Below are 18,005 nucleotides of genomic sequence, written 5' to 3'. Positions count from 1 at the left end.
AGACATGACCTTGTGGTATCTCCCCAGGGTAGAGATGTTGCTGTGGTTATTCCAGACCTCTGAAGCATGGAGACTGATGGTGGACCACAAGTTCTGTGCCATATCAGAGATCCTGACCCTTTTCCTACACCAACCAAAGACTGTGATGATGTATCAAAGGTGGTGCTGGCCTGTCTTCACTGTAGGGATGTCCCATGTGGAATTTGGTCCACATTTCCCAGCTTCTCACCATGAACTTAGTTGGTTTATTAGGTTATTATTCTCTCATGTACTAAGACACAGTGAAACACACTGAGGAAGAACAAAGGAAAATGAAACCAGAATTCAGAAGAAAGAAACAAGCAGTGTGCAGTGTAGGCAAACAAGAAGGTGCAGAGCCACAAGGAGTAGACTGTTCAGTCAAGCTTCCATCTTATACTACAGAACCATTCACTAGTCGTAACAACAGAGTAGAAGCTGTCCTTGAGCCGGGCGGGACGTGCTTTCAGACTTTTATACCTTCTGCCCAATGGGAGAGGGGAGAAGGGGGAATGTCTAGGGTGGGTGGGGTCTTTGATTGTGCTTGTTGCTTTACTGAGGCAGCGAGAAGCGTAGACAGAGTCCGTGGAGGGGAAGTTAGTTTACAGGAGTCCACAACTCTCTGCAGTGTCTTGCAGTCGTACAGCAGAAATACAGGCCCTTCAGCCCAACTGGTCCGTGCTGACCACAGCATCCTCCCTGCTAGTCCTAGTATTCGCATTCAGCTCATAATGCTCCAAAGCTCTCCGCTCCATCCTACCTGTCCAAATGGCTCTTTAGTGTCGCATTTGTACCCCCTCAACCACTTCCTCTGGCAGCTCATTCCAGGGTCTCACCACCCTTTATGTAAAGAAATTACCTCTCAGGTCTCTTAAATCTCTCCCCTCTTACTTTATATCAGTGCCCTCTAGTATTGGACTCCCCAACCCTGGGAAGAAGACTATAGCTGTCCCCCTTAACCATGACCCTGATGAATGAGGTCACCCCTCATTCTCCTACACTCAGAGGAGTGTGGCCAACCTCACTCTACAACTCAGTCCAGGCAGCATCCTCTTCTCCACCCTCTCCAGACTGACAATATTCCTAAACTTAGTTCCCTGACTGATGAAGACCAGCATGCTAAATGTCTTCCTTCAGTGAACTGTGCACCTCCGCTTCCAGATCCCCCCGTTCCACTGGACTCGTCAGTGCCCCTGCTATTCACTATATAGCCCCTGGCATCACTGTCCAAAAATACATCACCTCACACTTATCTAAGGTGAAACCATTTGCATTCTCCCCAATTGGACATAATCTTTTTGCAATTCATTGTAACTTGCTTCACTATCAATAAGGCCTCCTACTTTAGTATCATCAGCAAACCCGCATTCACATCCAAATTGTTTACATAAGTGAGTAGCAGATGTCCCAACACTGACCCTGGGAAACCCAACAAGTCATAGGTCTCCAGTTAGAGGATCAATTGTAATCAATTGGCTTACAGTCATGGAGCCAATTCAGACTCCCCCGTCTCTAGCTCCCCCGAATCCTATGTGAACTAAACTTCCAGATCAGCCTGTCATGCAGGACCTTGTCAAAGGCCTTACTAAAGTCCATATCAACTACATGCACTACCCCCCTTGGCTACCTCTTCAAAAAATTCACCCCAGAATGGTCAGAGCAGCTGCCACTGCAGCCGAGGCATCTAGAACCAATCGATCAAAACTGAGGAGGGTCAAAGAGACCAGATACTGGTGTGTGTGTGTGTGTGTGTGTGTGTGTGTGGGGGGGGGGGGGATGGGATGGAGTGTGTACTTGCTGTATGGGGAGGGAAACATGGGAGTGTGGGCTGGGGTTGGAGCAGGTTGCAGGACAAGTGAAGCTGCGGAGAGAGAGAGATAGAGAGATATGCTGAAGGTGTTGGCCAGCCTCACCGGCTGGTTCGATGCAGGTCCTCACGGAGAGGTGCAGAACTGCTGTTTAGGATCACGGTTTTTATTTTGTTGAGAGATACGGCACGGTAACTGGCCCGTCCGGTGTAACAAGCCCACACCACATAATACCTACTAATCTGTACATCTTTGGAATGCAGGGTGAAGCCAGAGCACCAGGAGAATACAGGAAATGTCAGTATTAAACTTCTGTGTGAGACCTTATATGGTGCTTTGAGAAATTGCTGACACTCGTCAACCCGCCTCCATGTCCCCTCTAGCTCTATGCCAGGAATGCACCTCTCTTCATTAAACCACAGCAACTCTGCTTCATTCAACATTCAAGTCTGTTCATTTTCATTCTTCAGTGCACAAATGTAAAGCAGAATGAAATTTCTATTACTCCAGATCTGATGCAGCATAAAAATACCTTCCTCTAATATCCCCCTTTAACTTCCCATCCCTTACCTTAAATCCATGTCCTCTTGTATTGAGCAGTGGTACCCTGGGGAAGAGGCACTGGCTGTCCACTCTATCTATTCCTCTTACTATCTTGTATACCTCTATCATGTCTCCTCTCATCCTCCTACTCTCCAAAGAGTAAAGCCCTAGCTCCCTTAATCTCTGATCATAATGCATACTCTCTAAACCAGGCAGCATCTTGGTAAATCTCCTCTGTACCCTTTCCAATGCTTCCACATCCTTCCTATAGTGAGGTGACCAGAACTGGACACAGTATTCAAGTGTGGCCTAACTAGAGTTTTATAGAGCTGCATCATTACCTTGTGCTGCTTAAACTCTATCCCTCGACTTATGAAAGCTAACACTCCATAAGTTTTCTTAAATACCCTATCTACCTGTGAGGCAACTTTCAGGGATCTGTGGACATGTACCCCTGATCCCTCTGCTCCTCCAGACTTCCAAGTATCCTGCAATTTACTTTGTACTCTGCCTTGGAGTTTGTCCTTCCAAAGTGCACCACCTCACACTTCTCTGGGTTGAACTCCATCTGCCACTTCTCAGCCCACTTCTGCATCCTATCAATGTCTCTCTGCAATCTTCAGTAATCCTCTACACTATCCACAACACCACCAACCTTTGTGTCATCTGCAAACTTACCAACACATCCTTCTAACCCCACATCCAGGTGGTTAATAAAAATCATGAGAAGTAGAGGTCCCAGAACAGATCCTTGTGGGACACCACTAGTCACAACCCTCCAATCTGAATGTACTCCCTCCACCACAACCCTCTGCTTTCTGCAGGCAAGCCAATTCTGAATGCACCTGGCCAAGCTTCCCTGAATCCCATGCCTTCTGACTTTCTGAATAAGCCTACCATGTGGAACCTTGTCAAATGCCTTACTAAAATCCATGTAGATCACATCCACTGCACTACCCTCATCTATATGCCTGGTCACCTCCTCAAAGAACTCTATCAGGCTTGTTAGGCACGATCTGCCCTTCACAAAGCTATGTTGACTGTCCCTGATCAGACTATGATTCTCTAAATGCCCATGGATCCTATCTCTAAGCATCTTTTCCAACAGCTTTCCCATCACTGATGGAAGGCTCACTGGTCTATAATTACCCAGACTATCCCTACTACTTTTTTTGAACAAGGGGACAACATTTGCCTCCCTTCAATCCTCCTGTACCACTCCCGTGGACAATGAGGATATGAAGATCCTAGCCAGAGGCTCAGCAATCTCTTCCCTCATCTCGTGGAGCAGCCTGGGGAATATTCCGTCAAGACCCAATGACTTATCCATCCTAATGTATTTTAACAACTCCAACACCTCCTCTCCCTTAATATCAACATGATCCAAAACATCAACCTCACTCATATTGTCCTCACCGTCATCGTTCCCTCACATTGGTGAATACCGAAGAGAAGTATTCATTGAGGACCTCGCTCACTTCCACAGCCTCCAGACACATCTTCCCACCTTTATCTCTAATCGGTCCTACCTTCACTCGTCATCCTTTTGTTCTTCATATAATTGAAGAATGCCTTTGGGTTTTCCTTTACCCTGCTCGCCAAGGCCTTCTCATGATCTCCTCAGCCCCTTCTTAAGCTCCTTTCTTGCTACCCTATATTTCTCAATAGACCCATCTGATCCTCGCTTCCTAAACCTCATGTATGCTGCCGCCTTCCACCTGACTAGATTTTCCACCTCAGTGATTCGGACGGGCTCCTCAGGAAACCTCTGTCCATCGAATCCCTGACTCATGGTGTCTGAAGGCCATTCTGTGCTGACCACTGTGATGGATTTCTAGTCCAAATAATTTTTCAGGAAGAATTTTTACGCAATGGATAGGCTGTGAGGCAGTGTTCGGCTGACTGCGACCGTGTATGTTAGAGTGGGTAGGTTGGAGAGTGGGCAAGCGGCTTGCTTTGCTGTTGTCTTGTTTTGTTGTGGGAGGGAGAGAGATTGATTGATTTTTTTTAGGAAGTAGATCTGTGTTATGTGTGAGCAACTGCTTCAGATCTTGAGACATCGAGACAGCCGAGACTCTGGCAGCAGATGTCACAACGCAATTGAGCAGACATGTTACCTTCAAGTCACACCCAGCACTTGCACAGCTTCTCTCTCATTCTGATTTTTAAATTTCCATTGAACCCCACATCTGCGGGGTGAAAGCCCCCGGCCCATCCCAGATGTGTGGAATGTTAGGGGAGACGGCCTTTGTCACACTCAGTAATAGTGAACAGCCGGTCACACTCAATAACAGTGTGCTGGTATGTCACACTCTGTGATACTGAACAGTCTGTCACACTCAATAACAGTGTGCTGGTATGTCACACTCAGTAATAGTGAACAGCTGGTCACATTCAATAACAGTGTGCTGGTCATCATCATAGCTTGTCACACCAGGCAGTCAGCCACTCTGGTGTTGTTTGGTTGACGTTGAGCAGGTCCGTGTCAGCTAAATCAGGTGAGAGTGGGCAGTTGTGCAGAAGGTGTTCAATGTTCTGCACCCTTCCCCTGCACTCCAGGATTAGTGAACAGCCTGTCACACTCAGTAATAGTGTGCTGGTATGCCACAATCAGTGATAGTGTGCTGGGCTGTCACACTTTGTAATGGTGTGCTGGTGTTGTTATCTCGGATGCAGTGGCCTGAAAGGCAATAGGCCAGATACAAAGCACTCAGTCCGACTTGCACTATCCACAACACCCCCAACCTTTGTGTCATCAGCAAACTTACTAACCCATCACTCCACTTCCTCACCCAGGTCATTTATAAAAATCACGAAGAGTAGGGGTCCCAGAATTGATCACTGAGGCATCCCACTGGTGACCGACCTCCATGCAGAATATGACCCGTCTACAATCATTCTTTGCCTTCTGTGGGCAAGCTAGTTCTGGATCCAAAAAGCAATGTCTCCTTGTATCCCATGCCTCCTTACTTTCTTAATAAGCCTTGCATGGGCTACCTTATCAAATGCCTTGATGCAATCCATATACGCTATATCTACTGCTCTTCCTTCATCAATGTGTTTAGTCACATCCTCAAAAAATTCAATCAGGCTCGTAAGGCACGACCTGCCTTTTAAAAAGCCATGCTGACTACTCCTAATCATATTATACCTCTCCAAATGTTCATAAATCCTGCCTCTCAGTATCTTCTCCATCAAATACCAACCATTGATGTAAGACTCACTGGTCTATAATTTTCTGGGCTATCTCTACTCCCTTTCTTGAATAAGCGAACAACATCCGCAACCCTCCAATCCTCTGGAACTTCTCCTGTCCCCATTCATGATGCAAAGATAATTGCCGAGGCTCAGCAATCTCCTCCCTTGCCTCCTACAGTAGCCTGGGGTACATTTTGTCCAGTCCTGGCAACTTATCCAACTTGATGCTTTCCAAAATCTCCAGCACATCCTCTTTCTTAATACCTACATGCTCAAGCTTTTCAGTCCATTGCATGTCATTACCACAATCAATAAGATCCTTTTCCATAATGAATACTAAAGTAAAGTATTCATTAAGTACCTTTGCTATTTCCTCCAGTTCCATACACACTTTCCCACTGTCACACTTGATAGGTCCTATTCTTTCATGTCTTATCCTCTTGCTCTTCATATACTTGTAGAATGCCGCATTAGGGTTTTCCTTACTCCTGCTCGTCAAGGCCTTCTCATGGCCCCTTCTGGCTCTCCTAATTTCCTTCTTAAGCTCCTTCCTAGTAGCCTTATAATCTTCTAGATCTCTAACATTATCTAGCTCTCTGATCCTTTTGTAAGCTTTTCTTTTCTTCTTGACTAGATTTATTACAGCCTTTGTTCACAATGGTTCCTGTACCCTACCTTAACTTCCCTGCCTTATTGGAACGTACCTATACAGAGCTCTACACAAATATCCCCTGAATATTTGCCACATTTCTTCCGTACTTTTCCCTGAGAACATCTGTTTCCAATTTAAGCCTCCAATTTCCTGCCTGATAGCCTCATAATTCCCATTACTCCAATTAAACGCTTTTCTAACTTGTCTGTTCCTATCTCTCTCCAATGCTATTGTAAAGGAGATAGAATTGTGATCACTATCTCCAAAATGCTCTCCCTCTGAGAGATCTGACACCTGACCAGGTTAATTTCCCAATACCAAATCAAGTACAGCCTCTCCTCTTGTAGGCTTATCTACATACTGTGTCAAGAAACCTTCCTGAACACATCTAACAAACTCCACCCCATCCTAACCCCTTGCTCTAGTGAGACGCCAATTGAAATTTGGGAAATTAAAATCTCCCATCACAACAACTCTGTTATTATTACACCTTTCCAGGATCTGTTTCCCTATCTGCTCCTCAATATCCCTGTCACTATTAGATAGCCTATAAAAAACACCCAGTAAAATTATTGACCCCTTCCTGTTCCTAACCTCCACCTACAGAGACTCCGTAGACAATCCCTCCATGGCGTCCACCTTTTCTGCAGCCGTGACACTATCTCTGATCAACAGTGCAATGCCCCACCTCTTTTGCCTCCCTCCCTGTCCTTTCTGAAACATCTCAAACCCGGCACTTGAAGTAACTAATCCTGTCCTTGAGCCAGCCAAGTCTCTGTGATGGCCACCACATCATATCTCCAAGTACTGATCCACGCTCTAAGCTCATCCACTTTGTTCACAACACTCCTTACATTAAAATAGACACAACTCAAGCCTTTGGTGTGAGCGCATCTCTTCTCTATCACCTGCCTATCCTCCCTCACACACTGTCTCCAAGCTTTCTCTATTTGTGAGCCAATCTCCTCTTCCCCAGTCTCTTCAGTTTGGTTCCCACCCCCCAACAATTCTAGCTTAAACTCTCCTCAGTTGCCTTAGCAAACCTCCCCGCCAGGATATTGGTCCCCCTGGGATTCAAGTGCAACCCGTCCTTTTTGTACAGGTCACAACTGCCTCAAAAGAGGTCCCAGTTGTCCAGAAATCTGAATCCCTGCCCCTGCTCCAATCCCTCAGCCACGCATTTATCCTCCACCTCATCCTATTCCTATTCTCACTGTCGCGTGGCACTGGCAGTAAATCCCGAGATTACTACCTTTGCAGTCCTGCTTCTCAACTTCCTTCCTAACTCCCTGTCATCTTTTTTCAGGACCTCTTCCCTATTCCTACCTATGTCATTGGTACCAACATGTACCACGACCTCTGGCTGTTCTTGCTCCCACCACAGGATATCTTGGACGCAATCCGAAACATCCCGGACTCTGGCACCTGGGGGGCAAACTGCCACCCGAGTTCCTTTCGTGCGTCCACAGAATCACCTGTCTGACCCCCTAACTATAGTGTCCCCTATCTCTACTGCCTTCCTCTTCCCTTCCCTACCCTTCTGAGCCACAGGGCCAGGCTCTGTGCCAGAGGCATGGCCACTGCTGCTTCCCCCAGGTAGGCTGTTCCCCCCCAACAGTACTCAAACAGGAGTACTTATTATCAGGGGAAACAGCCACAGGGGTGCTCTCTAATACCTTACTCTTCCCCTTCCCCCTCCTGACTGTGACCCACTTGTCTGTCTCCTGTGGCCCCAGTGCGACCACCTGCCTGTAACTCCTCTCTGTCAACTCCTTGCTCTCCCTGACTAGGCGGAGGTCATCGAGCTGTATCTCCAGTTCCCTAACTTGGTCCCTCAGGAGCTGCAGCTCGACACACCTGGTGCAGATATGGCCGTCCGGGAGGCTGGGAGACTCCAGGACCCCCCACATCTGACACCGAGCATAGAAAACTGGCCTCACACACATACTACCTACCTCACCTCGTCCCACTACTGCCTAAGCCCGTTGAACCAAAGCCCTACCACTCTGCTGCCCGCTCCGACGCTGCCCGCTGGAAATGGCTGCCTTCTTTTTAAACCTTTTGCGCTCTACTGGCTGATGTCACACACCTACGCAGTCTCTCCTCTCTTTAACCCAAGTAGTAAAAACTGCCTTCACTCCAAAAAATCAGCAGTTCACTCACAGACTTCTTGCTTTCCATGTTTTATTGTTCTACCACGTTGGTTCACAGTGGATTTAATTTGGCTTTTTGACACCCATCGAAAGAAAAAAGACTCTTTCATGTCAAAGTGAAAACAGATCTCTACAAAGTGATCTAACTTAATTACAAATACAAAACATGAAATAATTGATTGCATAAGTATTCACCCCCTTTAATATGACACAACAAATCATCACTGGTGCAGCCAATTGGTTTTAGAGGTCACATAATGTGTTAAATGGAGATCACCATGGTGTTTCAACCCCATTCACCTGTCTTCTTCCTGTAACATTTAGCATCCTTACTATGCAAGAACCTATTAACCTCTGCTTTAAATATACTCAATGATTCCACTGTTGATGACAATTGATTCCACAAATTCATTAGTCTCAGGGCAAAGAAATTCCTCCTCATCTCTGCTCTGAAGATGGACACCCTTCTATTCTGGGGCTGTGTCCCCTGATCCTAGACCCCACTATAGGAAACATCCTCTCCACATCCACTCTTTCTGTGTCCCCTGATCCTAGACTCCCCACTATAGGGAACATCCTCTCCATATCCACTCTATCTGCATCCCCTGGTCCTAGACTCCCCACTATAGGGAACATCCTCTCCACATCCACTCTTTCTGTGTCCCCTGATCCTAGACCCCACTATAGGAAACATCCTCTCCACATCCACTCTTTCTGTGTCCCCTGATCCTAGACTCCCCACTATAGGGAACATCCTCTCCATATCCACTCTATCTGCGTCCCCTGGTCCTAGACTCCCCACTATAGAGAACATCCTCTCCACATCCACTCTATCTAGAGCTTCAAATATTCAACTTCAGTGAGATCTCCCTTTCCCCCCACCCCATTCTGCTAAACACCAGTGAGTACAGGCCCAGAACCATCAAAGGCTTCTCTTACGTTAACCCTTTCACTCTCAAGATCATTCTCGTAAACCTCGCCAAGGCCAGCACATCTTTTCTTAGGTAAGGTGAAACTGCTTCTGTCCAAATGAGCAATTCAGAAGATGCAAGATATAAACATCCCTAAAAAGGGACAAGTTTTCTAAAGGCAGGGTGACACAACCGTGGCTAACAACTGAAGCCAAACCCAACATAAAAGCCAAGGAGAGGGCATATAATAGAGCAAAAATTAGTGGGAAGTTAGAGGATTGGAAAGCTTTTAAAAACTAACAGAAGGCAACTAAAAATTCATAAAGAAGGAAAAGATGGAATGTTGCTAAGCTAGCCAGTAATATTAAAGAAACACCAGGAGTTGTTCAGATGCATAAAATGTAAAAGAGAGCTGAGAGCAGATATCAGACCACTGGAAAATGATGTTGGAGAGGTAATAATGGGGGACAAAGAAATGGCAGACAAACTGAATACGTATTTTGCATTAGTCTTCACCGTGGAAAATTCTAGAAGTATGCTGTAAATTTGAGAGTGTCATGGGACTGAAGTGTGTGAAGTTGCCATTACTAGGGAGGAGTTTTGGGAAACTAAAAGTTCTGAAGGCAGATAAGTCTCCTGGACTAGATGGTATACACTCCAGGGTTCTGAAGAGACTGGAGGCATTAGTAAAATGATCTTTCAAGAATCAATTGATTTTGGCATGGTTCTGGAGGAATGGAAAATTGCAAATCCCACTCCACTGTTCAAGAAGGGAGAGAGGCAGAAGGAAGGAACTCAAAATCCAGTTACTCTGACCTCTGTATGGTCCTTTAAATATTGTTATGGAACCTGCCTCAGCCATTCCCGTTGGCAGCTTGCTCCACGTGCCCAGCCTGGCAGAGTTTACAAGGTGCCCCTCAGGCTATAAGACTATAAGACCATTTGGCCTATCGAGTCTGCTCTGCCATCATGGCTGATCAAATTATCCTCTCAGCCCAAATTTCCTGCCTTCTCCCTGTATCCCTTCATGCCCTGACCAATCTACCAACCTCTGTTTTAAATATACAGAAAGATTTGGCCGTGGCAAAGAATTTCTGAGATTCACCACTCCCTGGCTAAAGAAATCCCTCATCTTCTCTGTTCTAAAAGGATTCCCCTCTATTCTGCAGCTGTGTGCTGTGGTTTTAGACTCTCCCATCATAGGAAACATCCTCTCCACATCCACTCTATCAAGGCCTTTCACATTCAAGAGATTTCACCGAGGTCACCCCTCATTTTTCAGAATTCCAATGAATACAGTCCCAGAGCCATCAAACACTCTTCATATGACCAAACCATTCAAACCTGGAATAATTTTTGTGAACCTCCTTTGAGCCCTCTCCAGTTTCAGCACCTCCTCCCAATACTCCAAGTGAGGCCTCACCAGTGCTTTATAAAACCTCAACATTACATCCTTGCTTTTACATTCTAGTCCTCTCGAAATGAATGCTAACATTGCATTTGCCTTCCTCACCACAGACTCAACCTGCAAATTAATCTTTAGAATCCCTTTGCACTTCAGATTTTTGTGTTTTCTCTACATTTAGAAAAGTGTCAACCTTTCATTTCCTCTACCTAAGTGCATGACTGTACACTTCCCAACATTGTATTCCATCTACCACTTTATTGTCCATTCTCCTAATCTCTATGCCCTTCTGAAGCCTCCCTCCTTCCTCACAACTACCTGCCCCTCCACCGGTCTTCATATCATCTGCAAATTTTGCAACAAAGCCATCAATTCCATCATCTCAATCATTGACATTTAATGTGTAAAGAATCTGACCCAACACAAACCCCTGTGGAGCACCACTAGTCACCAGCAGCTAACCAGAAGAGGCTCTTTTTATTACTCTTTGCCTCCTGCCAATCAGCTACTGCTTTATCCATGCTGGAATCTTTCCTGTAATACCATGGGCTCATAGATTGTTAAGCAGCCTCATGTGGAGCACCTTGTCAAAGACCTTCTGAAAATCCAAGTACACAACTTCAACCATTTCTCCTTTGTTTGTCCTGCTTGTTATTTCATCAAAGAATTCCAACAGATTTGTCAGCCAAGATTTTCTCTTGAAACCATGCTGAATATGGCCTATTTTATCACGTGCCTCCAAGTACCTTGAGACCTCACCCTTAATAATTGACTCCAACATCTTCCCAATCACTGAGGTCAGACTAACTGGCCTATAGTTTCCTTTCTTCTGCCTCTCTCCCTTCTTGAAGAGTGGTGTGACATTGGTAATTTTCCAGTCTTCCGGAACCATTCCAGAATCTAGTGATGCTTGATGGATCATTACTTATGTCTCCACAATCTCTTCAGCCACCTCTTTCAGAACCCTGGTGTAAACCATCGGGTCCAGGTGTCTTATCTACTTTCGCACCTTTCAGTTTCCCAAGAACCTACTCACACACTTCACGCTTCACACTTCACACACTTCATGGCCCCTGACTACTAGAACTTCCACCTTCCTGCTAGTGTTTTCCCACAGTGAAGACTGATGCAAAATACTTACTCAGTTCATCGGTCATTTCATTGTCCCCCATTACTACCCCTCCAGCATTGTTTTACAGTGATCTGATATCCATTCTTGTCTCACTTTTATGTTTTATACTTTATGAATCTGAAGATACTTTTGGTATCTTCTTTAATGTTACTTTTGTAATCTATCGTTACCTTCTTAATGGCTTTTTAGTTGCCTTCTGTTGGTTTTTAAAAACTTCCCAATCCTCTAACTTCCCACTAATTTTTCTCTACTATATGGCACCCCCCTTTAGCTTTTATGTTGGGCTTTGATTTCTCTTGTTAGCCTCTGTTGTGGTATCAGTCCTTTAGAATACTTCTTCCTCTTTGGGATGTACAGTTTATATCCTCTGCCTTCCAAATTGCTTCCAGAAATTCCAGCCATTACTGCTCTACTGTCATCCCTGCCAGTGTTCTTTTCCAATCAATTGTAGCCAATTCCACTCTCATGCCTCTGTAATTCCCTTTACTCCACTGTCATACTGGTACATCTGACTTCAGCTTCTCCTTCTCCAATTTCAGGGTGAATCTGAAGGGTTCTTTTACTGTAAACTCTCTAATCAGTTCTGGTTCATTGCACAATACCCATTCCAGAACAGCTGAACCTCATGTGGGCTCAACCAAAAGCTGTTCTAAACAGCCATCTCATAGGCATTCTAGAAAAACCCCTTCTGGAATCCAGCTCCAACTTGATTTTCCCAATCTACCTGCATATCGAAATCCCCCCATGACCATTATAACATTGGCTTTTTGGCATTCATTTCTATCTCCCATTGTAATAAGGCCACATCCTTATTACTCTTTGGGGGTCTGCATGCAACTCCCATCAGGGTATTTTTGCTCTTGCCATTCCTTAGCTCTATCCACAATGATTTAACACCTTCTGACGCTATTTCACATCTCTCTACTGATTTGATTTCATTTTTTACAAACAGAGCAAACCAACCCTTCTGCCCTCCTGCCTATTCTTTCAAAACAATGTGTATCCTTTGACATTAAGTTCCCAGCTTGAACCTTCTTTCAGTTCTTTAAATGATCTTTAAATCTTTCCCTTCTCTCTTTAAACCCACATCCTCCAGTTTTGGAAATAGTTTTATATGCTTTCACCTTATCAATGATTTTATGATTATTTTACACATCTCTATGAGATTGCCTCTCATTCTTTTATGCTCAAAGATATGAAGTCCTAGTCTGTCCAACTCTCTCCTCGAGTCTTGTCAGCATCGCTATAAATCTCGTCCACATCCTTTTCAATTTAATTAGTTCATCACCACCAGAAGGGATAGGTTGTTGTCACCTTGCAAGTTCTCACATATCTTTGGTTGGAGAAGAAAATGTCAGAGTTCATCTTTCATTATTAGAACACAGAAATGTACAGCACAGTACAGGTCTTTTAGCCCACCTTGTATTGTCGACCCTTTAACCAACTCTAAGAACATTGTAAGTTTCTCTCTTATGTAGCCCTCCATTTTTCTATCATCCATATGCCTATCTAAGAGTTTCTTAAAAAACCCTAATGTATCTGCCCCTACCTCTGTCTGTCAGAGATCATCTAGCATTTGTGAGGAATTTGTACTGTTTGGAGTTTTTATTTCTTAAAACCAAGACAAATGACAGCAGGAACTTAGATTCATACCAGCATGGTCTGAGGAACGCACCAGCAGAAGGACTGAGGTGCATTAACAACTCATTTCTCTCTCTGCTGTGATCTACTGGTAAACATAGTGAGTTACTGAAGCACAGTAGCATGCTACTGATTAGAGTTCTGGTCATTATTCCAGAGCAGAATTTCAAAGTGGTTGTGGGTAGATCTCTGGAATGATCCTGAGTGTGGGATTAGAGTGTATGGAGGCTGGTGTTTCACTACAATCTGAGTCACTCTTTCACTATTATTCTGTGGCTTCCTCAGTCTTGGCACATGTTAAGCACAAGGCACGGTAATTCCAGACCACGTCAAACTAACTGTAGACGGGCCAATGAGTCATCACTACCAGCATTACTGTGGAGATTCTGCCCTTTGGCTGACAGCTTGGATGTTCCTGAGAGCTGATGAAGTTCACATCTCGTTTCCTCCTCAGTATCAGGAAATCTGAGAATTTCCACATTGTCAGCAATTTCACTTGAAAGTCACTTGGATCACATTTATTCCCCATTAGAAACAGAAACTTAACATCATAGAAATCTACAGCACATTACAAGCTCCATGTACATATCTAAGAGTCTCTTAAAAGACCCAGTTGTATTTGCCTTTGCTGGCAGTGCATTCCATACACCCACCACTCTCTGTGTGAAAAACTTACCTCTGACTTCCCCTTGTATTTACTTCCAAGTACCTTGAAACGATGCCCCGTCACATTAGCCATTTCAGCTCTGGGAAAAACCTGCTGGCTATCCACACAATCAATACCTTTTGTCATCGTTTACACCTCTATCAGGTCCTCCGTCACTCCAAGAAGAAAAAGCCAAGTTCACTCAACCTATTCTCATAAGGCATACTCTCCAATCCAGGCAACATCCTTGTAAATCTCCTCTGCACTCTCTATAGTATCCACATCCTTCCTCTAATGAGGTGAACAGCACTGAACATGGTACTCCAAGTGGGGTCTAACAAATGTCTTAACACACGAACATACCTACAAACTCCACTCCATCTGAACCCCTGCTCCAAGGAGATGGCAGTCAGTACTAGGAAAGTTTATATCACCCATCACAACAACCCTATTATTACTGCACTGGTCCAGTATCTGCCTCCCTGTCTGCTTCTCTAAGTCTCTGTTCTTATTGGGGGGGGGGGGTCGCTAACAAAACTAGAGTTATTGCCCCCTTCCTGTTTCTGATTTCCCACTCACAATGACTCAGTAGAAAATCCCTCCGCTACTTCCTCTTTTTTTGCAGCCATGATTAGCAGTGCCATTCCCCCACCTCTTTTGCCTCCCTCCTTGATCTTTTTGAAACATCTAAAGCCTGGCACACTCAGCAGCCATTCCTGCCCCTGAGTCATCCAAGTCTCTGTAATGTTGTAATGGCCACAGCATCATAGTTCCATGTATTGATCCACGCTCTAGGTTCATCCACCTTGCTTATGACACTCCTTGCGTTAAAATAGACACATCTCAAACCACCTGGCTTCTTTGGTCTGTTATCTGCCTATCCTCCTTCAGAAACTCCCTACAAGCTCTCACTACTCGTGCGCCAAACACCCCATCCTCTGCCTCTTTGCTTCGATTCCCACCCTTCCCAAAAGCATTAAGCAAACCTCCCTCCCAGGGTATCGGCTCCCCTCCAGTTCAGGTGCAACCCGTCCCCAGAAAAGATTCCAATGAACCAAGAACATGAAACCCTGTCCCCTGCACCATCTCCTCAGCCACTCTTCATCGTCCTGGTCTGACCTTCCCCAGCTCGTGGCACTGGGAGTAATCTGTAGATTACCACCTTGGAGGTCCTGCTCTTCAGCCTCCTTCCTAACTCCCTAAACTTACTGCACAGGACCTCTACGTCATTGATACCAACATGTACCACGACCTCCAGTTGCTCACCAACCTCCCCCCCCCCCCCAAGAATACACTGCAACCACTCAGAGACATCCTGGACCCCAGCACCTGGGAGGCAAAATACTATCCTGGTGTCTCTTTTGCTGCCACAGCATCTCTTATCTGTCCCCCTAACTACTGAGTCCCCTATTGCTCCATCTGACTTCACCCTTCCCTTCTGAGGCTCAGCACCAGCTGCTGCTGCCTTGCCCAGATAGGTCATCCCCCTCAGGAGTATCCAAAGGGGTTTTCCTGTTGCTGAGGGGAATGGCCACGGGGGAACCCTGCACTGACTCCCTTCTCCCTTTACCTATCCCAGTGTTCACCCATCTACTCCCTGAATCCTGCACTCTGGGTGTAACCACCTGCTCAAAAGTCTTATCTATCGATTGCTCTGCCTTCCGGAAGATCCTTTGTTTGTCCAACTTCAGCTCCAGCTCCTTAATGTGATCTTTCATGTGCTGGGGTCGGCTGCACTTCAGTGAGACCATCACGTCCCATGAATTCCCACATCCTACAGGAGGAGCATTCCACTGCCATATCTGCCTGCACGGTACAAGAGACGACCACGACCAAATCTCCTAACCTGTTCCTTTGGCCTCAGCCTCTGACCTCAGCTCTCACCGCTGCCATCCTGCTTGACCCTGCTGTACTTTTATTTAATTCGCAGTGCTCTACTCTCGCCGCTGATTGGACCCCTGCAATATCCAAACACCTGCAAAGTTCTCCTTCAACACCAGCCTCGCCAGTCTGTGCTCTGCTCTCGATGCTGACAGGACCCCTGCAATATCCAAACACCTGCAAAGCTCTCCTTCAACACCAGCCTCGCCAGTCTGTGCTCTGCTCTCGATGCTGACAGGGCCCCTGCAATATCCAAACACCTGCAAAGCTCTCCTTCTACACCAGCCTCGCCAGTCTGTGCTCTGCTCTCGATGCTGACAGGACCCCTGCAATATCCAAACACCTGCAAAGCTCTCCTTCTACACCAGCCTCGCCAGTCTGTGCTCTGCTCTCGATGCTGACAGGACCTCTGCAATATCCAAACACCTGCAAAGCTCTCCTTCTACACCAGCCTCGCCAGTCTGTGCGTAACCTCTCGATGCTGACAGGGCCCCTGCAATATCCAAACACCCATGAAGCTTTGCTGATCTGAACAACACGTAAACCTCTTGACCATGTCTGTATACTTCTATGCATCGAGTTGTTGCCACATGATCGGCTGCTCAGATATTTGCATTAACAAGAAGGTGTACAGGGTACCTAATAAAGTGGCTACTGAGTATGAGGTGAAAAGAAAAGTTTCTGAAGTAACTCGATGTGGCCGTGGTGGTTCCTCTGGCAGATGTGCGTATGAGCTTTCATTGGTTGTTGGAATATGGTTTTATTTTTAAAGTAAATTTTATACATAATAAAATCTGTATTCAAGTGCAACAGAAAAACACTGCATGGATCTTTAAGTTTGTATTGTTGTTCAGTCTGTACATTCAATGTCAGTTCGGTATATTAGTAGTGAGTAAATATTTGTATACGTAGCACCACTGCCACTTGTGGGGTGACCGCTGGATATTTGAGGGAACATTCCATCAGACCTAGTGACAGAAGAAAGGACTCTATACTGTGGTCATTCCCCACAAAGCCTCCACATGGGCTTCATAATACTTCAGTTCATCCATCAGCATGTCCTTCTACAGCCTGGACTGGAAGACCAAGTTTTGGGCAGGCCGATGGGTATCTTTCATTGATCTTCCGGCAGCTGCGGACACGTGTGTGTGTGTGTGTGTGTGTGTGTGTGTGTGTGTGTGTGTGTGTGTGTGTGTGTGTGTGTCTATGTGTGTGAGTGTGTGTGTGAGTGTGAGTGTGTGTGTGTCAGTGTGAGTGTGAGTGTGTGTGTGTGTGTGAGTGTGAGTGTGTGTGAGTGCGAGTGTGTGTGAGTGAGTGTGTGTGTGAGTGTGTGTGTGAGTGTGTGTGTGTGAGTGTGTGTGAGTGTGTGTGTGAGTGTGAGTGTGTGTGTGTGAGTGTGTGAGTGTGTGTGTGTGAGTGTGTGTGTGAGTGTGTGAGTTTGTGTGTGAGTGTGTGTGTGTGAGTGTGTGTGTGAGTGTGTGTGTGAGTGTGTGAGTGTGTGTGTGAGTGTGAGTGTGTGTGTGAGTGTGTGAGTGTGTGTGTGTCTGTGTGTGAGTGTGTGTGTGCGTGCGTGTGTGTGAGTGTGTGTGTGAGTGTGTGTGTCTGTCTCTGTGTGTGAGTGAGTGAGTGTGTGAGTGTGTGTGAGTGTGTGAGTGTGAGTGTGTGTGAGTGTGAGTGTGTGTGTCTGTGTGTGTGTCTGTCTATGTGTGTGAGTGTGTGTGTTAGTGTGTGTGTGTGTGAGTGTGAGTGTGCGTGTGAGTGTGTGTGAGTGTGAGTGTGTGTGAGTGTGAGTGTGCGTGTGAGTGTGTGTGAGTGTGAGTGTGTGTGTCTGTGTGTGTGTCTGTCTATGTGTGTGAGTGTGTGTGTTAGTGTGTGTGTGTGAGTGTGAGTGTGCGTGTGAGTGTGTGTGAGTGTGAGTGTGTGTGAGTGTGAGTGTGCGTGTGAGTGTGTGTGAGTGTGAGTGTGTGTGTCAGTGTGAGTGTGTGTGTCAGTGTGAGTGTGAGTGTGTGTGTGTCTA

The sequence above is a fragment of the Hypanus sabinus genome, chromosome 22 (assembly GCF_030144855.1).
Source record: "Hypanus sabinus isolate sHypSab1 chromosome 22, sHypSab1.hap1, whole genome shotgun sequence".
Classification (NCBI taxonomy): Eukaryota; Metazoa; Chordata; class Chondrichthyes; order Myliobatiformes; family Dasyatidae; genus Hypanus; species Hypanus sabinus.
The sequence above is the reverse complement of the archived record's forward strand: the minus strand, read 5'-3'. Positions refer to the sequence as shown.